Raw genomic sequence first — 23,173 nt, 5'->3', positions numbered from 1 at the left:
CTATTCAAGAAAATCTAAGAAAAGTTGGGGAAAAGATGAGAGTCTGTGGAATTCGTACAACTACTCCCTTCCTCCCCACTCCCAGCTAAGTGAGGCAGAGACTTCGCTTCAGACTGTTGCAGCCAAGAGCAAAAGGCTATCTCTCTTCGAGCTCTCAGCCCAGACCTTTCTTCCCAGGAGAAGAATGTCAGCTTTTCTCATCCTGACCCCAGCTGCTGGTTGCTGACACACAAGTAAGGTCAGTCAAAAGGTAGGGGGCTCCCTTCCTCTACTGGTGGAATGGAACCTTGGGCATGGCATGCTGAAAATTCCAGACCCCAGATAGCTCTCCCGTAACTGGTGAGGCAGTGGTTTCACACTAGTAGAGGCAAACCAAGAGCACCTCAGGCTACTACTCCTTTCTCCACTGAGTACTTAGCTCCAAGGGTGGGGGGGGTCACTCAGAGAAAAGGTTGATACTGTCCCAACTACCAACTCCAAAACCCTGGTTGAGAGATTTTTGCCTAGGGAGAGAAGCAGGCTATAAAACAGATAGTTCCTAATCTCTTCTCTAAGGAACTAACCTCATTTGTAACAGAGGTTGGAGAAGTTTAAAGTTAAAGGTGCTCTCAAGCACAGTAGAAGTTGTAATGAAAAGCAACTGGGAAGAGATTTATGGATCTAATGAATGTAAAGCCTAGACTGTAGGCCTGCAAGACATAACAGAGGAATAAGATGATTGAGAGGAACACTCCTGGGATGAGAACAAGTAGCAGACTTTGACCTCAGAAAATAACCATGCAGGGGGCCACTACATGATTAGATTAGTCTGTAGAGGACTTTATGCCTCAGGGCCTTATTGAAAAGAAAAGAGCAATTGACCAGCAATTAATGCAGTGTAACAGCTGTGTGTGGTTAGAGAAAGCTTAGAAGAGAGCCCTATTAGTATCACTGCCATCACAGGCTGACTGTGACTATGCCCAAAGCTGTATCTTCCTGAGAAGCAATTTCAAAGACAACACTGTGGGTGTGTAGGTGGCATGGAGGGGGCGAGCAAGAGACTTGGCTAAAATAATCCAAAAATAGTCCAGTTAGTCACTAAATAAATAAACAAGCAAATAACAATAGTAAGCTCAGGGGCAGAGAGGAACACCAGTAACCAGAGAAAGATTTCAAAGTACCACTGTAAATATGTTCACAGAACTAAAGGAAAGCATTGTTAAAGAAATAAAAGAAGACATGATAACAATGTTGCATCAAATAGAGAACATCAATAAAAAAGTAGAAAATTATCAAAAATAACCAAGTGGAAATTCTGGAGTAGAAAAGTACAATAAATAATAACTCAGTGAATAGAAAATCAGCAAAGGAGAAATAGGGTAGCAAAAAAAAAAAATCATGGGACACATAGAAAACCAAAAGTAAAATGGCAGATGTAACTCCAATTTTATTAATAACAACATTAAATGTGAATAGATTAAACAATCCAATAAAAAAGGAGTGATTGTAAGACATAAAAAATTATGAACTAAATATACAGGAGACACTTTATATTCAGAGTTATAAATAGACTGAAAGTAAAAAGATAGTACAAGATATGCAAATAGCAAATGCAAGAAAGCTGGAGTAGATATATTAATAACAGACAAAAAAAGACTTTAAAACACCAAATTTTATTAGAGATATATGACATTTTATAATGATAAAAGAGTTAATGCATCAAAAGATATACAGTTATAAATATATATGTACTTGTGAAATAAAATTCATATTTTATGGCAAGACAAAAATTTAAACATAAAAATTTATCTCTGCCCTTTGGCCTCCTTTCTCCTTCCTACTGTGCATTGTGTATCTGCATTATTCATCAACCAGAACTCCCCCATCAGCAGAAATACTTGCTCAACCTTAAAGAGCAACATTCTCCTAACAGCAACAAGACAACTCCTTAAAAGATAAAATTCCTACTTGATCTTGTAAGGGGTCAAGAGGACACTTAGATCTGGGTTGTCTAAACTGTCAAAATACATCATTTTATGTCCAGCTCTCTGTCTCAAAAAACTTATATAACTGTGTCTTGACTTCTAATGAGTAGAACAGTACTCAGAGCTTTCTGAGATGCTGTTCCCAGGGTATAGTCCTCAAATTTGGCTCGGATAAAATTTTCCACTTCTTGCATAGATTGTTGATTAATTTTCATTGACATACCAAATAATAGAGTTCCAAAAAGTGTAAACAAATATGGATAAAAATGAAGGTGAAAATTATAATTTAATAATAAGAGTTGGAGACATCTATATTCTATTTCCAATAATAAATAGAACAACTAGACAGAAGATCAACAAGGAAATAGAGGACTTGAACAACATTATAAATCAACCAGACTTAACAGACATCTATAGAACACTCTACTCAACAAGAGAACAAAAATTTATCTCTATGTTTTCTTCTAAGAGTTTTACATTTTTGCTCTTACATTTAGGGTTTGATTCATTTTGAGCTTTTTTTTTTTAATGGTAGAAGGTAAGGGTCCAACTTCATAAAACCACTATCTTGTAATAACTCAATGGAATATAAACTGTAAAAATACTGAATCACTATGCTGTACACTTGAAGCTAATATAATATCGTAAGTCAATTATACTTCAATTAAAATGAACAAACTTAATAGAACTAGATCAATATATTTTCAATATTAAGTATAATCCCACAACATCTTTGGAATGTTGTTACTATAAATAAATTTATTAGGACTAAATATATTAAAATGTTCTCTGATCTTTCCTTTTTGCTTACCCTTTTTCAGCAAAAAGTCATAATTGTTTTATGCTAATCAAAGAATTATAAAAATTATTATCCAGTCATCAAGCCCTCCTGATTCGTTTTTCAAAGTATCTTTCATTTTCATGTTTTGTTTCATTGTTATTCCACTAGTATTAATTTACATGAGACCTCCCATCATTACATTTTCTTAGCAGCTTCCCAACTATTCTTTCTGCATCCTAACTTCTTTCCACTCTACTTCTTATAATTTCTCCTATAGAACACCAGCATAAAATAAAATGTTATTATGCCACATGCACTAAAATCATGTAAACTCTCTACTCTCACATTCTAGGTCCTCCATAATTTTTCCCAACTTACCCTCTGCTTGAACCTTCCCCTTCTTCATATCTCAAAATGTCTTCATCATTCCCTTTCTCCAAATCAAATCATACCACACTTCAAGGGTACATATACTGTACATTTCTTAGATAAAACTTTGAAAATGGGACACACCCATTTGTCAGTGCAGTGGTACAAAGATGTTGGAGTTTATCAGAACTGAGCTGAAAAGAAAAAAGGGTGACATAAAAGGACATGGGTTTCAGAGTCAAGGAGACATGGACACTTACACTTACTTAGCTGTTTGACTTCAAGGTACCTTATCTAATCTCTCAAAGTCTGAGTTTCAGAAACTGTAAAATTGGGATCAAATATATCCACTATGGAGAACAGTATGGAGGTTCCTTAAAAAACTACAAATAGAACTACCATAAGACCCAGCAATCCCACTACTGGGCATACACCCTGAGAAAATCATAATTCAAAAAGAGTCATGTACCAAAATGTTCATTGCAGCTCTATTTACCAGGAGATGGAAACAACCTAAGTGTCCATCATTGGATAAATGGATAAAGAAGATGTGGCACATATATACAATGGAATATTACTCAGCCATAAAAAGAAGTGAAATTGAGTCATTTGTAGTGAGGTGGATGGACCTAGAGTCTGTCATACAGAGTGATGTAAGTCAGAAAGAGAAAAACAAATACCGTATGCTAACACATATATATGGAATTTAAGAAAAAAAAAAGGTCATGAAGAATCTAGGGGTAAGGCGGGAATAAAGACACAGACCTACTAGAGAATGGTCTTGAGGATATGGGGAGGGGAAAGGGTAAGCTGTGACAAAGTGAGAGAGTGGCATGGACATATGCACACTACCAAATATAAAATAGATAGCTAGTGGGAAGCAGCCGCATAGCACAGGGAGATCAGCTCGGTGCTTTGTGACCACCAAGAGGGGTGGAATAGGGAGGGTGGGAGGGAGGGAGATGCAAGACGGAAGAGATATGGGAACATATGTATATGTATAACTGATTCACTTTGTTATAAAGCAGAAACTAACACACCATTGTAAGGCAATTATCCTCCAATAAAGATGTTAAAAAAAATTGGGATCAAAACAATACCTATTTTGCCTGAAATTTGTGAGGATTGAATGAAATAATATGGGTAAATGCACCTTGCCGTATAATAGCCATCTAGTAAATGTCAGTTACTGCTGATATTATTATTAGCATTAGGACTAATAAAAGGGGTTTAACAGGACTTCAGCTAAGAATAGATGGTGGAAATTTTATAACGTAGATGCTAGGACCAGAGCTCTTGACAATAGAGGAACCAGAGAAAGACTAGAAAGACTAGTGTCTTTCTAGGACAGGAAGGACAGAAACAAAACAGAATGGATGTGTGCATACGTTCAGTGTGAATTTCGTACTTCTGAGGTATCTGCTTCAGGTCAGTCTGGTATGCTTTGAGGTTTAGGCTCAGAATCTAAAAACTAGGCTGCACATTATGCTTCTTCTTGTCTTACTTCAGGGAATTCTTCCTTTTTAGATGATTGTGATGAAAACCAAAAAGTATAACTGACTAGGTATTGACAGTCTTGTGAATTAGTAATGGTTTGCACTGTTATTTGACTTGCCATGCTCTACCAAGGCAACTAAATTCAAACTCCTTGAGCACATGAGCAATGTCCTCCTAGTACCTGCATGACTTACTATCTCATTTGATTGTGGCATTTGCTCCATAAACAACTTATCTAAAGTTATCCCTTGCCTCGTTTTCTTTTCTTGAAAGCATTTGTAACTAATATTATTGTGATTAAGTTTTTGTTTATAATAATTTATGTCCCCTCTCCCCAATAGTTCAGATTTCTTACTCTTTATGCTTGATGATACCTTTGAGAATGCTAAATGCATTTTATTTTAACATACTAATTTTGTTGTGATATAAACGCATAATAAAATATAGAGAAAACACATTTTTACATGAATCCTTCAATCCATCTAGTTTTCTCTCACAGTAATTATTTAAGCTCTGTAAAATACTATGTTTAATTTTAAATAAAAATTATTGATTTGGTAATTAATTGATTGAATAAATGATTTAGAGATGCAATTTCACATTCTCCTCTTTTCAAATTCCTCCATCTACCAGCCTGTATTAGAGAATATGAGGAAGCTGGTTCTTTACACTACTTTTGAATCACATTTCTTTTCATATATACATATTTCCCTTAATTTATTTTTCAGTAATAAAGACATAAAGCTTTACAATTGAGCGACTGCTATCTGAATGCATTTGAACTTTTTTTACTCCAAAAAGCCTGTACTAAAGCACTGTTATTCTTGGTCTTCCTATTTTATAAAGATATTTTCAAAATAACATTTTTGAAAATGCATGGCACCTTATACTAGCTTTCACTGAGATTCTCAGGATGGTGTCTTCAAGTAGCTTGGAGCAATCATTCCAGGTAGCAGTTTTAAAACCATGCACAAAAATTGTTTCTAATGCTAATTTTTCCCCCTTTGGAAAAACTAGATTTTCCTCCCTGACTCTGTCGGCCATGGTTTCGGAGAACATATACTATTATTTAAGTTCCGTAATGGAGAGGATTGGCAATGGCTGACAAACATAAAGGAATATGACCTTCAGACTTCGCATGATACTAATTTTCTATTACCACCAGTCAATTTTCAACTATAACTCTGTGTGGTAAACTCAGTGGTGTCACCCTTCCCTCCCCTCAGTTAACTATCATCATAAATTAAAGATAGGGAATGGCAACTGGGAGATCATATGGATGACAAACTGGATTGTAATCACCAACTTTGCCATTTTAATAAAGAATTTTTAAGACCTACTTTACGTGTAAGTCCCAGTCAACTGTAAACGCCGTGCGTATGTCTGTCTTGCACACTATTGTATCCTTGGCCCCTGAAATATTTCCCAGCATACAGTAGATTTTATGTATTCATCTGCTGAATGAAAGAATCCATATTAGCCAACCCTCAATTTTTTCATCCTTTGGCAAACCCTGAAAATACAAGCAAGGACTTGCTAAGATTCTTTAAGTAAAGAGTTAGTGGATTTGAAAACAGTTCGAAGAACAGTTCCATATCTGAGGAAAGAACTAGAAAAATAGGGAAAACAAAGCATGTTTAAAAACTTGCAATTATTCAGCCTGGAGATAAAAAAAGAGAGGTAGCATAATATTGATCATGATGACCAAATGAAAAATTATAACCAGAAGAAAATGGTAAGCTGTTCTTACTTCCAATGAAGATAGAAAAAGAGTTTAAGATTCCAGTTATAGCATGAAATCTAAACTGGTTAGCATTCTCTCTGAAATTTATACATCTCTAGTGTTTTTGAAAACAGATTAGTTTCTTTCAGTCATTTCGATTTCAAGTGTGGTCCTGAGGTGGGGGAAGACTAGATGTTTTCTTAATTAAAGTCACTCCTGTGTGAATGAGTATGTGTTTGTGTTTGTTTTTATAAATTAACGATTGCAAAGAGCCTGTTGAAATGACTATATTCCATATCGTTTGGTCAGACCCCAAACTATATTATTTTGCAGAGTGGCTTTCACCCAACACTTCTTACTTTCTCACAAGAATAAGCTCCTGTGCCTGATTTAAGCAAATATAGTTTGCCATTTGTAGATAATTGGATAATTTTGAGACTGTCTAGCATATACAATTGAAGTTGATTGAAGTAGTAAAAAATAGGTTCTCTGATTATACTTCAAATCTGTTCAAGCCAGAGGAGTCAACCGTGTTATAAAGACTATTTTACTTAACAATTTGATGAATTACTTGCTTAATAATTGCCTAAATGAATAATTTTATTTAAATCAATGAAATATTTTCCTTTTGTAGCTCAGAAATATAACATTTGAAGTAGATTCAATGGTAGTGCAACTTGCTTCACTTAATAAGACAGTGTCAATAATCCTATTAATGGTTCTAGTGGTTTTCTAAACAGATTGAACTGTATGGTGACTTAGTTACTTTAAATATGTAAATGAATGTCTTTTGATACAAATCAAATACATCTCTTGTGAGGGTCTGTGTGAGAGATAGGTTACCTGAGCAGGAAACTGTCCTGAGAAGAGAAACACATAATTTCCATATTTGTTATTTGAGTAATCACTAGTATTCTTGTTTGTTTTAATTTATCTTCTCTTTCATGGGAATGCACAGAAAGACAAAAGACACTGTCAATTTTAGAGAAATGATTTGTTGGATATATCACATGCACATACATATATTTTTGTTTATTTATTTCTTTAAGTATGGTCAAGTTAAAAAAACCAAACCAAAAAAACCTAAGAATTTCAGAAAATCAAAGAATATATGTGAGACTAAGTATCTAAGTGACCTGACCATTCCCATCCCACTGACACTTTTAAAATAGGGGGTTGATCTAGCATTGACATACAAACATGTTTCCAGCAAATTCTTGTAACACTTTAACAATGGGTAATTTTTATAACTAATAAGTACTGTTTTAGATCTAGTCAATATCTTAGCTAGAAAAGCTACAGATGCTCAAGGGCTTTCTTCTATAATATGAAAAAGTTATATAATGTCATTAATTATGTTTAATTTAACTTCACAATTATAGAACTTTTATTGATGACTTTTTAAAAATGCATTTGTTAATTCATCTTTTCATCCTGAACACTATACTGATCACTGTTCATAAATCTCAGTTTACAGAATTACAATTATAATCAGAACTATAGTAAAAAGAATGTTACACACAGTATTATAACATAGCTTCCTGAGCAGGCAGGACAAGAAGGTGAATTATGAAATAGAGAAGTGAAGAAATAGCACTTTTCAGAATGAAAGTGTAATAAAAGCCAATTGACTGAGTGGCTAATGATAGAATTAAAGTTAAATATTCTGGCTCTGGGCATAGTTCCCATAATATGAACATTAGCACTCTACAAATGTTCATTTACAAGTTTTCAAGTCCAACCCACTCATAGCAATCATGATCGGGATCCATTTACTATTAAGTAGCCTATTCTTGGCTCTGGTGACAGTGGAGCTTTCGTTCTTAACATTCTCTGATGGTTATATTTGAGAAAGTAGCTTGTATTAGTACTGGGTATATTCTTACCATTTATTACATGTTATTCACACATAACATGTGTGATAGCACCAACATTCTATGCAGAAGCCCATGCATATTATGTGCTCTGAATTTCCAAAAAAATAATGACAAAAATGCAACTCTAAAATTCACAACTAGTACAAAAGAAGGCAGAGGAATTCGAACTCTTTCATACCTCTTTCCATTTCTATGCTGTCTAATGTTGTTAAAACAATGAACTATTTTCATTTTTTAGCTCAGAATATAAAAATTTAAGTAGTTCTATTGGTAGTGAAATTGGCCTCAGCTCAAGTTACTAGTGTCTAATAGAACTTTGGTGCAAACTAAAACAAGCTAGATGTTCATATGATTTCTTTTCACATAATTATTATTTGAGCCATGAGACATGTCAATTTTAGGATAATGGGTGCTGCATTGGGAAAGTTGTTTGTAGGCTGAATAATTTTCCTAATCTTAATTGTTGTCTCCCAACATCAACAAAGTGAACACTTCCTGACTTCTTTATATGCTTAGAAAAAGAAATGCCAAATCAATAAATAAATCCACCACTAGATCTGAAATCTTCTTTGCACCAATCCCAGAAAAACTGCATTTAAGTACAAAATTTATTTCAGCGTCTTTCACTCTGAAAAATGTTATTACTCAGCAGGAAGAAATAGTGTTAGCTCTATGAAGAGAATTGCTGTGCTATATTTGCATACTTCATAACAATGATAAGAAAGAAATGCCTATGATATATACTTTTGACAGTTTGACAGTTTCACTGTTCAGACTTGACATTCGACATTTAAAAGGCAAGTAATTGAAACTGCTATTACCCTGCCAAAGAGAGTTCATGAGTTATGGATTTTCATAGATTTTAGAGAGATGACATTTTCATAAACTTCAATATCAGTCTGTTTAAAATGGTAAGATGAATAATGTACTTGCTATTCCTCCCAGTAAATGTGTTACAACCCTCCCTTAAAGTGCTTAGAGTATTCATATTAGTTTCCTACTTGTGACATATATGTCTTGATCAACTGTACAAAGACCTCACTAACATTTAACATGAGAATACATAAGTGCTTTATTTACACTGTGATGTAACTTTATCAACCTTCCTGTGAAATGTATAGAAAATATTTATGCATAATTTTTAAAACATGAATTTACATGTATGAATTCAATATATGTGCATGCACTAAATGCATAAGCAAATTTTTATCTTTCATTTTGCTTAGTCAGTATGTCAGTATGTTAAAATTTCATATGATCAAAAACATGATTTGGTTATATTTTACCATAGTATTTTATTAACAAATAGCATATTCTTGGGAAGATGAATCCTACATTTTTGAAGCAGAAGCCCAAGGAATAAGTCAGGAGTAAATTTGGAGGACATGGCCTCAATACTACCCAAAATATTTGATCTTTTGTTCAGTAAAAAATATAAAATTCATTCTTGGAAAATGATCCTTAAATATCTTGAATCAATCTCAATTTGTATTGTATTCTCAATAGTTTTTCCTCTAGACTTGACCTACAACAGCGTAATGAGTAAGTGGCAATGCTGTAAGAAAAAATGGGACATATTATTATTTAGCTAACATTTTTTTTAATAGCATAGGGGTTTCTATGCCATCTATTATAAACAAAGAAACTTTGGATCTTCTACTTCCCTCCTTTACCAAGTTATCAAACAGAACTTCCAGTAAAATTTAGAAGACAATTTTCACTGTAATTTTCCCATTATAATTGTTGCTGAAAGTCTAGTTTGCTTTTATTACTGCTAACGCTGTTTATAACCAATCAGTATATTAAAATAACTTTACTTTAGTGATGTTTGTGCCTATTTGCATTGATTTACTATAAACTTAGTGTTTAAGCTATTTTTACGAAAAAATTTGTTACTTTTGCAGATTATGTTGAGAATATATGCATTTTTAACTACACATTTATTTTTAAAGAAAATAGTTTTCACAGATATGATATTTGTTATGAGATTAAAAACAATATTCTATAACTCATACTATCTGTGGCTAGTTGACTAGTGGATCGTTTCATGAAAAAGAAACATTTATTGATTTTATTTTTTGGAAAATGATTTTATGTGGCCAATAGAAGAAATTTGGTATGGCAAAATACAAGACAGGAAAACAACAAAGGACAGAAAGGAGAAAGTCAGAATGTTAGAGAAGAAAGAAGGGTAAAGAAGAGAGAAAAGGAGAAAACTGAAACGTGCTGGCTTAAGAACACTATTAGAAAAAATATCTTCTTAATCAGATTTAAAGATGTCAGCTTAAAACAACTTGAAACATTCATAAATACTATAACTATACATTGGCAATACACAGTATATTAAATACTCTTCTGTTGACAACCAAACAAGATGCTATTTTCTTATTTTATAAACTACTATATGGTACAACCACAAAAACTTTAAGATTATAATAATTTATTACAAGCAACAAAAGCTAAAATCAACAAGTGGGAGTACATTAAACTAAAAAGTATTTTCACAGAAAAAGAAACAATCAAAAAGGAGTGATGTCACTATCAATGTTGCATAAGACATTCCTCCTTGTTATCTCTCTTTCTAAACAATGAATTTGGTCTTCCCTGGTGGCACAGTGGTTGAGAGTCCACCTACTGATGCAGGGGACATGGGTTCGTGTCCCAGTCCGGGAAGACCCCACATGCCGCAGAGCAGCTAGGCCCATGAGCCATGGCCACTGAGCCTGCGCGTCCGGAGCCTGTGCTCCGCAACGGGAGAGGCCACAACAGTGACAGGACTGCGTACCAGAAAAAAATAAATAAATAAATAAACAATGAATTTGAACAATGAATTGTTTCTAAACAATGAAGCCATCCACAGACAAAAACACCTTTGTAGGGTTATGCGATCTAGCACCATAAGTCAAGGAACCCAGGAGGAGTCTCTCCCACCTGTGCATCCAGTAACTAGGCAGACAGACATCACTATAGGTTGCAGAAACAGAAGAGCCAGCAAACCTCCCCAAACCCTTCTTGACATGATCAGGGAAAAACCTGGTGAGTACTGACATGGGCAGGTAATCATGCAGGAGAGAAAATTTACAGAAGGCCAGCCTCCCTTAAGGAAGAGTCCAGAATGCTATTGAAGTAAAAGTGATGAATAAATAAATGAGTTTGGTAGCAGCAGAGGTGATGGTAAGAGAAACTTTCCCAGTACCACCCCCTTTCCTAAGGAAACACTGCATGGTGTTGATCTATCCAGTAGCAGTGACTTCTCCCATGCAAGAAAAGGACAGCAGTGAGTGAGTGTCTGGCTACCCCAGCGGTGTGGGATATGACTGGAGAAAACCATTTCTCTTCAGTAGAACTCAGACTACTTTGGCAGGACCTGCATGAGTTGGAGGGGGAAGGAGATTGGGAAAGAGGCAAATAATTTTTTTTTCAAAGGGCATTAAAGGGATTGTGTGCAGCAGGAAGTCCACCCACAAGCTTCTGGGAGTACCACACCTGAGGAATCTCCCTACCAGGTCCAGAGGCACTTCCAATGTCCAGAGTGTTAAACCCACACCTCTTACTCTGCTGCCAGCTCGTTGTGCATATTTCCACGTGTTGTAGTGAGAGAGCTCCAGTAGACAGGGAGCATGCTCAGAAAACAGGCCAAGGTCTAGGGGCAAAGGAGAAACCACAAACTTGAGCTATACTGCCACCTTCTGGAAAGAAAAAGAAGTTTCCTGTAGCCAGCCTGGTGGGTTGTAAGAATGAGAAAAGAATGAGCTTAAGAATTCTGCCACAAGAGGGAGCAAGAAGAGTGGAGCAGGCGTACCCATACAAAGAGAAAACCCCAAATAATAACACCTTTGAACAAAATACCCCATCTGAGGTGATCTGCAGAGTCCAGTTCCTTGGGGTTGCTGGCCTGAGATACAAATTTCCTTGCTGGCTGCTGGCTGGCAGTAAATCTCAGCTCCTAAAGGCCACCTCGGGGCCAAGCCATCCTTCATGTCCTTATTTCCCTCACCTCCCATATCCAATGCTTCCCCTGTGGCTCCACCTTCAGAGTAGACCCAGAATCTGACACTCCTCACCCTCCGCCACCTTAACCCCAGTCAGCTTCTGCATATCCCACCAGGACTATTGCAGTAGCCTTCTTGCTGGCCTCCCTGCTCCCTGTCCTACAGCCCATTCTCCACTTGGAAATCTGGGAAGGGGGTTGTTAAAATACAAGCCCAATCCTGTCCCACCTCTGCTCAGAACCCTCCCATGAGTTCTCAAAGTAAAAGCCAATGTCCTCACCATGACCTACAGGGCCAGACACCATACAGCCCTGTTATGCACTGAACTCACCTCCTAAGCCTCTCCACCTCACTCACTCTGATCCCAACACATTGGCCTCCACGCTGTTCTTCAGACACATCACCCCCCAGTTCCCTCTACCTAGAATACTCTTCCCTGCAGACACCCACAAGGCTCCCCTCACTTCCTTCTGGCCTCTGCTGAAATGTCACCTGGTGAAGCCTGCCCTCAACACCCTATTTAAAAGCACAATTCTCATGTCTAATAAAGTTACACATACATTTCCTACTAGACCCAGCAATTATATTCCCAAGTATTTACCCAAGAGAAATGAAAATATATGTGCACACAGAGTTGTACATGAATATCCATAGCAGGTTTATTCGTAATAGCCCAAAAATGGAAACAACCCAGATGACCGTCAATAGGTTGGATGAATAAACAAAACATGGACAACCATACCATGGGATGCTCACTGATCAGAAGGAACTAACATGCAACTGCATGGATGAATGTGTTACGCTGAGTGAAAGAAGACAGATTTCACTTGCGTGAACACCAGAAAAGACAAATCCAATCCACAGTGAAGGAAGACTGACCGGCAGCTTTCTAGATGGGAAGTGGGGTGGGAGTTGGGGATTGACTGCAAAGGTGCATGTGGGAACTTTACAGGATGGATGGAAATGTCTATAACTTGTCTGGAGTGGTGGATGCTGAGCACAAAAGCACTAAATTTTGTGATCTAGCTGGCAAAAAAATTCAAAGTAGCTGTTTTGAAGAAACTCAACAAGCTACAAGAAAAGTAACAAAGAATTTAACAAAATTCCAAAAAATACACGATAAAAATAAGATTTTTAAAAAGAGATAGAAATTATAAAAAAGAATCAAACAGTATTTCTGGAGTTGAAGAATTCAATAAGTGAAATGAAAAATGCAATAGAGAACATCTGCAGTAAAGGTGAGCAAATGGAAGATAGAATAAGTGAATCAGAGGATAGGAATTTTGAAATGACACTGTTAGAAGAGAACAAAGAAAAAAAATGAAAAGAGCAAAGAGAGTCGACATGATCTATGGGATTCCTTTCAAAGAACAAATATAAAAATAATCTGGATTTCAGATGTGGAATAGAGGGAGAAGGGAACAGAAAATTTAGTTGAAAAAATAATAGCAAAGAACTTTCCAAACCTGGAGAGAGAATTGGATATCCAATTTAACTAAGCTAGCAGATAACCTGATCATCTCAATGCAAAAAGATCTTCTCCAAGATATAGATAACAAAACAGTCAAAAAATCAAGGATAAAGAAAGAATTCTTAAAACAGGGGGAAAATTGTAGTCTACAAAGGAATTCCCATTAGGCTAACAGCAGATTTCTCACTAGAGACTTTACAGGCCAGGAGAGAGTAGAATGACATATTCAAAGTATTGGGGGAAAAAATCCCAGCTAATAATACTCTCAACAAAGTTACCCTTCAGATGTGAAGGAGAAATACTTTCCTGGATAAACAAAATAAATACTTTCCTAGATAAACAAAAGCTGAAGAAATTCACCATAAGTAGACTTGCCTTGCAAGAAATGTTGAAAGAAGTTCTTCAAGCTGAAATAACAAGTTAATTAGTGACATAAAAAACACAAAAGTATGCAACAAACTAGTTAAGATAAATATATACTCAGACTTAGAAAAACTCTACATATGTAATAGGAAGATGTGTTAACCACTTACCATAATATGAAGGTCAGAGGAAAAGAGTATTAAAAATAATTATAACTATTATCATGTGGTAACAAATACACAATACGAAAACAGGTACTTGATGACATCAAAATATAAATGGGGAGAGTAAAAGGGTGAAATATTTGTTGATCATCAAAGTTAACTTGGTATCACTTTAAAATTAACTGTTTTATCTATTGGGTTGGCCAAAAAGTTTGTTCAGGTTTTTCTATAAGATGTAATGGATAAACCCTAATGAACTTTTTGGCTAACCCAAAACTTGATGTCTTATGTAAAGCTCATATTAACCACAAAGCAAAAACCTAGGGCAGATGCAGAAAAGATAAAGAAAGGGGAAATAGACCATACCACAAGGAAAAATCACCAATTTACAAAGGTAGGCAGAAACAGAAGAAGAAAGAAACAATTGAAATACAAAATAACCAGAAATCAGTTAATAAGGTGGCATTAATAAGTCCTCACATATCAATAGTAACTCTAAATGTAAATGGATTGAATTAACCAATCAAAAGATAAAGTAGCTGGATGGCTAAAGAAAAAAGAAGACACAACAACATACTACCTACAAAAGACTCATTTCAGCTTTAAAGACACACATAGGTTCAAAGTGAAGGGATGGAAAAAGTATCCCATGCAAGTGGAAACCAAAAGAAAGTGGGGGTAGTTATACTTATTTAAGCCAAAAATGGTAACAAGAGACAAAGAAGGTCACTATATAATGATAAAAGAGTCAACTCATGAAGAAGATATAACAACTATAAATATATATGCATCCAACTGAAATATTTTAAGCAAATATTAACAGATCTGAAGGGAGAAATAGACAACACATGATAAGAGTAGAGGACTTCAATACCCCACTTTCAACAATGGGCAGATCATCCAGATAGAAAATCAACAAGGAAATGATAGACTTGAACCACACATTAGACCAAATGGACCTAACAGATATTTATAGAATGTTCCATCCAACAGAAGCAGAATACACGTTCTTCTCAAGTGCACACACAATATTTTCCATATGATAAGGCACAAAATATATCTTAGCAAATTTAAGATTATAATTATATCAAGTATCTTTTCAGACCACAGTAGTATGTAACTAGAAATCAACAACAAGAGGACAGCTGGAAAATCTAAAAATATGTGGAAATTAAACAACACACTCCTGAACAACCAATGGATCAATGAAGAAATCAAATGCAAAATCAAGAAATATCTTGAAACAAATGAAAACTGGAAGCACAACATATCAAGTTCTATTAGAGACTGCAAAAGCAGTTTTGAGAGCAAAGAATAAATGCCTATATTAAGAAAATAGAAAGATCTCAAATAAGCAGCCTAACTTTACACTTCAAGGAACTAGGAAGAAAACAAACTAAACCCAAAGTTAGCAGAAAGAAAGAACAAAGATTAGAGAAGAAATAAAAGAAATAGAGACCAGCAAAACAATCGAAAATATCAACAAAACTAAAACTTGGTTTTTAGGTAAGGTAAACAAAATTCACAAAACTTTAGCTATACTAACTAAAAAAAAAGAGAGAAGACACAAATAAATAAAATTAGAAATGAAAGAGAAGACTTTACAACTGATACCACAGAAATGCATAGAATCATAAAAGACCACTCTAAAAAAATGTGCCAAGAAGTTAGAAAACTTAGAAGAGATGGATAAATTACTAGAAGCTTACAAGCCACCAAGACTGAATCAGGAAGAAAGAGATAACGTGAATGGACCAATAACAAGGAGATTGAATCAGTAGTCAAAATCCTCCTAACATAAAAAAGCCCAAGACCAGATGGCTTCACTGGTGAATTCTACCAAACATTTAAAGAAAAGTTAATACAAATTCTTCCCAAACTCTTCCAAAAAACTGAAGAGAAGGGCACTCCCAAACTCATTTTATAAGGCCAGCACTATCGTGATCACAAAGTCAGATAAGGACACTACAAAAAAAGAATATTATAGACCAATATCTTTGATGAATATAGATGCAAAAATTCTCAACAAAATATTAGGAAACCAAATTCAACAATATATTGAAAGGATTATACATTGTGACCAATTTGGACTTATCTCTGGGATGCAAGTACGGTTCAACATACACAAACTAATAAATGTGACACAATATTAATATAAATGGAAGGTAACTGAATAGATGTGGAAAATATTTGATAAAATGCATTCTCCTTTCATGATTAAGAACCCTAAACAAATTGGGTATAGAAGGAACATAACTCAACATAAGAAAGGCCAAATGTGATGAACCCACAGCTAATAGTACACTCAACAGCGGAGAACTGAAAGCTATTCATACAAGATCAGGAACAAAACAGAGCTCCCCACTCTCACCACTCTTATTCAGCATAGTACTGGACATCCTAGCTAGAGCAATTAGGCAAGGTAAAGAAATAAAAGTCATCCAAATTAGAAAAGAAAAAGTAAAATTGTAATTATTTTCAAATTTTATGATTTTATATAGAGAAAAATCCTAAATTCTCCACCAAAAACTGTTGGAAATAATCAACAAATTCAGTAAAGTTGCAGGATATAAAATCAATATACAAAAATCAATTGCATTTCCATGTACTAACAATGAAACATTTGAAAGAGAAATTTTAAAAAAAAACTATCCCATTCAAAATAACAACAAAAACAATAAAATACTTAGGAAAAAATTTGTCAAGGAAGTGAAAGATCTGTACAATGAAAACTGTAAGACCTTGAAGAAATAAATTGAATAAGACACAAACAAATGAAAAGTTATCCATATTCATGGATCAGAAGATTTAATATTGTTAAAACATCCATACTACCCAAAGCCATCTATAGATTCAATGCAATCCTTATCAAAATTCCAAAGACATTTTTCACAGAAATAGGAAAAAAAAATATCCTAAATTTTGCCTGGAACCACAAAAGACCACAAATAGCCAAAGCAATCATGAGAAAGAACAAAGTCAGAGGCATCACATTGTTGATTGCAAACTATACTATAAAGCTATAGTAATTAAGACAGCATGGTACTGGCATAAAAAAAAGGCACATAGACCAATGGAACAGAATCCAGAGGCCAGAAATAAACCCATGTGTATGTGGTCAACTAATACTTGACAAGGAAGCCAGGAACACTCCATGGGGTAAGAGTAGTCTCTTCATAAAATGGTGTTGGGAAAACTGGACAACCACATGCGGAAAAATGAAATTGGGCCCCTATCTGATACAGCTCACAAAAATTAACTTGAAATGACTAAAAACATAAACATAAGTCCTGATACCATAAAACTCCTAGAAGGAAGCATAGGGAAGAAACTCCTTGACATTGGACTGGGCAATGATTTTTTTGGATATGACAAAAGCACAAGCAACAAAAGCAAAAATAAACAAGTGGAATATAAAATAGCTGAACTCATAGAAACAGTTAGTAGAATGATGTTTACCAAGGGCTGAGGGGTTGTGGAATTGGGGAGATGTCGGTCAAATGGTACAAACTTGCAGTTAGAAGATGAATAAATTCTGGAGATCTAATGCACAACATTGTGATTATAGTTAACAATGCCTTACTATACACTTGAAAGTTTCTTAAAGACTAGATCTTAAATGTTCTCACCACAAGAAGAAATGACAGTTATGTGATGTAATGGAGGTGTTGGTTAATGCTGCACCATATTGCCATATATAAGTACATCAAATCAACTCTTGTACACCTTAAATTTACACAATGTTATACATCAATTACATCTCAATTTTTAAAAGAATTTAATAATCTAAAACTGAAGAACTAGATCTGACAAGTATAGATTTAGAGTACATTACTTTTTTCATTCTTTCAGTATTTTGCTGAATTTATTATGTAAGCAGTTTCTGATATTTTGAAAGAGTAAATAAGTCCATGAAGGCTACAGACTGTGCCTGGGATTATATATAACTACAAAATTGAAAGCAAAATTCCCATTAGAATAAGGCAGTCTTGCCCTCTGACTATCAAATAGGGACCCCATGCCCCCGCCCGTCCCAATTTTACCAGCAAAATTTCATCTTAAATAAAATACTTTGGAAAAATTATCTAACAATTTCAGTGAGGCATTTTGTTTCTATATACTTCTTTCTTCTTTTAATAGAAAGCAAGTAGAATTTACTCATTGTGTACCTAGATCTAAATGTTTGTTAATTTCTATTTCAAATTTTACATAGATTTAGAACACTTGTTCCAGCAAGTGGGAAAAAAACTTTCTAGCTTTCATTTAAAGTATTTCTTTTCACTTATTGTATTTTGTGTGTGTCACAAACTATCAACTTAAAAGACAATATCATGAATTCTTTTTCAATCATTCTTGATTATACTTCCCTTTGCTTGTCTGTGCACTTTTTCAAATTAGTTTTTCTAATTCACTTTCTGAAATGTGGTCTTGTCACTTAACTTCAGCTCTTTATATATTTGCTTTATCAGTGGGAAAATTCTTTCTGGAAATCGACCAACCTATACATTGAAACTTGTTTTCTTAGACATATTACAAACAACTAGCATCAGCTACTATCCCTTATCAATCTTCCAAGTTAATATAACTACAGTTTAGAATGAAGTAAATCACAAGTTGTTAAAGTAAAATTTATTTTATCAAATCAAAATCGGATTCTTTCACAAAACTGACCATCATATATTCTCCTTCATTCAGTGCAGTACTATATTTAGCAAACTAGTTTTCTTTCTGCAGGTTAGTGATTCTGTTATGACAAGGTTTATATGGCTATTCATTTGTTTTCTTTCTGTTTGTGTATGTGTGTGTGCACTATGACTGTTATTTTCCACAAAATTTCAATTTCAGCACTAATTTAGAAATATTTAAATCTTTGGCTTAAATTTGGCTTAGTCTAAGTGCCCATACCAAAATATGAAAAGTACCAAGTGACATCATTATCGTGGGGAGAGGAGAGACAAACAGAGAGAAAGAGAGTTAGAGAGAGAGAGACAGAGACAGAGGGAGAGAGACAGAAGAGAGAAATAATGAGAGAGAAACAGAGAAAGAGAGCATGCAAGAGAGCACACAAGCCTTTTCCTTCTAAAGATATCCCTAATGTACTTTGAAACAGGGACAGAAGTTGAATGTGGCACTCAGTTGTTGCTTTTGCCACAATCATCAGTATGGTAAGAAATATTTATAGAATGGAATGTCAATTTTAAAAATAGCTATGTAATTATCACTGATGATAGAGCGAACATTGTGAAGACTTTAGTGATTAAGAAATTACAAATTCATAATGTTTTATTCACACCCTTTAGTTGTATAATCAGAAAATAATTAAAGAATATAATATTGTAAAGAAATTCTGGACCACTAGTTATAAAAATGTAATGCTTCATACTTTAAAATATAAAATTATTTTATTCTTCTATCTTAGAACTTCATTCAATGATGCAGATATCCAACATTGACCAAATACTGACTTTAGTACTTGGCCACTTGGAGTTCAGCCAAAATGTGTATTCAGTACACCCCTGTTAGGTACTGTAAAAACATTTTCAAGAGTGGTACACCTTATTTGATTATCAACTTCACCAAATTTTTAGTCTGTGCCATAGACTAAAGTGCCAAGTTTCCTACTACAAAGTTTCCACTTAAAATTTTCCACTTAAAAAAATTTATGTGTGAGAACCTTGTTTCATAAGGCTAAAACCTGATTCCATCTGAGTCCCACCTTGCTTTCAGATGGCAACTACCATTATTGCCAAGTCCTGAAGAGAAAGATCAAAGGTTATTCTGACTTTGAAGATTGAAGGATGTGAATTAACACTGATCCCTATGAATCTCAGAAAAGGCAAATGTCAGTTCATCTCATTTTAATTCAGCCCCAGTTTTCTGCTTCTAGGTGTCTATGAGCATGGACTGTGCAGGTGAAAGAACGTGGGCTGGAATTTCAGCTCTGGGAGCAACAGTGGTGTTACCTTGGGCAAGTGATGATTAAATGACATAGGGCATATGTAAAGAGAGGGAAGCTCTCAGAAAATGGCAGGTATTATAATTTCCCCATAACTAAGTCATCTGCAGGTCAGGATCTGGAGCAGGCTGAGATCTCACTATTTTCAGAAGAACCTAAAAGCATCTTGATTCCTTTGACTATCATTTTGAGAGGTAATATAAACTACTCAGTCACTGATTTTTCCAATTTAAATATTACACAAATTATTTGACTTCCTCATTCTCTATCACTAAACCTCCTTTTAGTCTCTCTTTTTCTAAACATGATGAATAGATTCTAAAAAATCTTTGAGGGATAGAAATGCAATGTTTCCAATCAGAAGCATAGGGAAATTAAAGATGCTCTTGTGCATCCTAGGTTATAGATATTTACTGATGAATAAATACATGGTGAATGAATGGAGGTTCCAATTTGTTGTATCTATTATGCTATTTGTCCCTTTATCTTTCAATTGATAGCTTTATATTTAAAAAGTCACATATATTATTTTACTGATTCTCACAATGTCCAGTAAAAAGAGAGAACAAGTATTGCTATTTTCAATTTATTAAAACAGAAAGTGAGTCTCAGCAGTATTAAGTGGCTTACCCAAGATAAGATAAAGAACAGGGCTTGACCTCAGGTCTTTTAACACTTGAATCAGGATCCTCTCCACTATACTGCTAGGCTTCTCACATGGCCCTATGGTGAAGGGAGACTGAGAAACATCTTCCCAGGGAGTTTCTGTAGCCCCATATATTCCCCAAATATGTGCTTCTTCACTGTTAAAACAAACAACATTGGAGCACATCAGCTTCTATGCCAAAACAAAATCTGAGCTAGAATTTCAAGTTGTAGACTGTGGATTGGGGATGACTTTGTAAATTACTACTTCTCCAGGTATCACAGGTAATGCACAGAAAGTTATCTATAACATCACACACCTGAACCATAGTGGGAATTAAAGCTCAACCTGCTCTAATGAAGGCATTACCCAGGACAAATTTTCACCTGGTAGAGATTTTCAAAACTGATATCAACTCTAACTAGACAAGGATATCCAGTTGCCTTACTACCAGAGTTCTTAACTGGGGTCTATCTCTGCCCTAGGAACCCACAGGCAAGTATTAAGAGGGCCCCCACAGACACTTGAAAGGATATGCAAAAATATATGTCTCTGTATCTCTAATTTTTCTAGAGATGCAGACCATAGCTTTCATCAGATTCTCAGAATGCTCCCCAAAGTTTACAGTCCCACAAGAGGACTTCAGAATAGTAGAAATTAGACATTGTTATTACTATTAATTTTAAAATGTTAAGTTTCTATTTATACTGCAAATTATTATACTGCATCACTTTTTTTAAAAAGCTAGACGATTTCACCAAATCTTACCAAATATATTTGGGATTCCTTTGGGACACTCTACAGCAGCTTTTATATGGGTATATATATATATATATATTTATTTATTTATTTCATATACATACATATATAATTTCCCATTTTAAACTCAATATCATAAATATCAGTTTTATTTTATAAAACTATAAATGATTTTATTTTCATGTGTTTATTCCATTAGTGCTAAAAAATTAGGAAATTTGCCACGTTTTTATTATAATTCCCTTACTGCCCATATTTATATTCTTATGGTTACAACTGAAAAGTGAAAATGAATGATTATTTCTTTCATTTATCTGAAAAATACATTTCCACTTAAACTGCTCTTCCCCAGTTGGCTTGTACAATCTGTGAAATCATCATTAAAAATAAGTCAGTATGTTCATGCATCACCTTCCTCAATGAAATATAAAATAATCAGCATTCAAGACTTCAGTCACTTCTCTTACTGTGTACCACTGTCTTCACAATTCATCATCATTCAAAAATATGTTACTGTGTCTAATGGAAGTAAAAGAAACCAATTCTTGCCTGGAAGGAATCCACAACACAAGAGAAGACTTAATTATTTCAATATTTTACAATACTGTGCTCCAGCATTCAGAATCATTTCTTAGCTTGCTGACCTAGTAGCCTGGTTTCCTCTTGTTTTAAGACAAGACAATACTCACATGGAGGCCAAATGGTTTTGAGATTTATTCCAAGGCTCATTCTGACCAGGCTTCTTGGCCAGACATCTCACTCCACTATGTAATTTAGCGTGACCTAAGTTGATGGTCAAAACCCTGCTGCCACCAGGCACACAGACCACCTGAATTTGATTTAATAATATCCATGAGGACATGAGCTTTACATTTCTTACAGAAGCAATAAGTTCCCCAACCTGTTTTTCTCTGATCATTTGAAAATATGTCTTTTACCTTTGAACATAAGTTAAGAAATATTTCCAATACTGAAAACAGGAAGAAAAAAACACCTAATGCAGTTTTTTAATAGATTTTTTCCTCCAGCATGCAGACTTATGAATAAAAGGAGTAATTATCTTTCCAAACACTTCATTCCACCTTTAACTTACACAGCACCTAATTGCCATGGTCTCTAAGTTTCGTAGAGAAAGAAGTAAATATCATCATCAAAAAGGGCCCATGCCTATCACAGAACTGCCAATTGTATTGTACTCCAAGATAGGAAAATATGACTGTACCAAGCATATAGATAGCCTACAGACTGAACAAAAATATAAACTAGCCAGATAATTTGACATATATATTATCTATCAATATATCTATCAATATTTAACTTCAATAGATGCATTCCAGGAATTAAGGCATAGATACATTCCAGGTATTAGGGAATAGTGACTACTTTGAAGGATTCAAAGAGAAACTAGAATACCAAGAGCTGCCAAAAATATCAAGGAAGCTCTACAATGGTTTGTTAATTACAGTCTTTATATTCATAATATTTTTAACTTACATGACAGTTTCATAGGTACAATGACTGGACATGGGATCAGGGATCATGTCAGATTAAAATGATCATGTCAGATTAAAATGACTGGAAGGAACACACTTTGAGGAGAAAAAAAGAAGA

The sequence above is a fragment of the Globicephala melas genome, chromosome X (assembly GCF_963455315.2).
Source record: "Globicephala melas chromosome X, mGloMel1.2, whole genome shotgun sequence".
Taxonomy (NCBI): Eukaryota; Metazoa; Chordata; class Mammalia; order Artiodactyla; family Delphinidae; genus Globicephala; species Globicephala melas.
Note: the sequence above shows the minus strand (reverse complement) of the source record.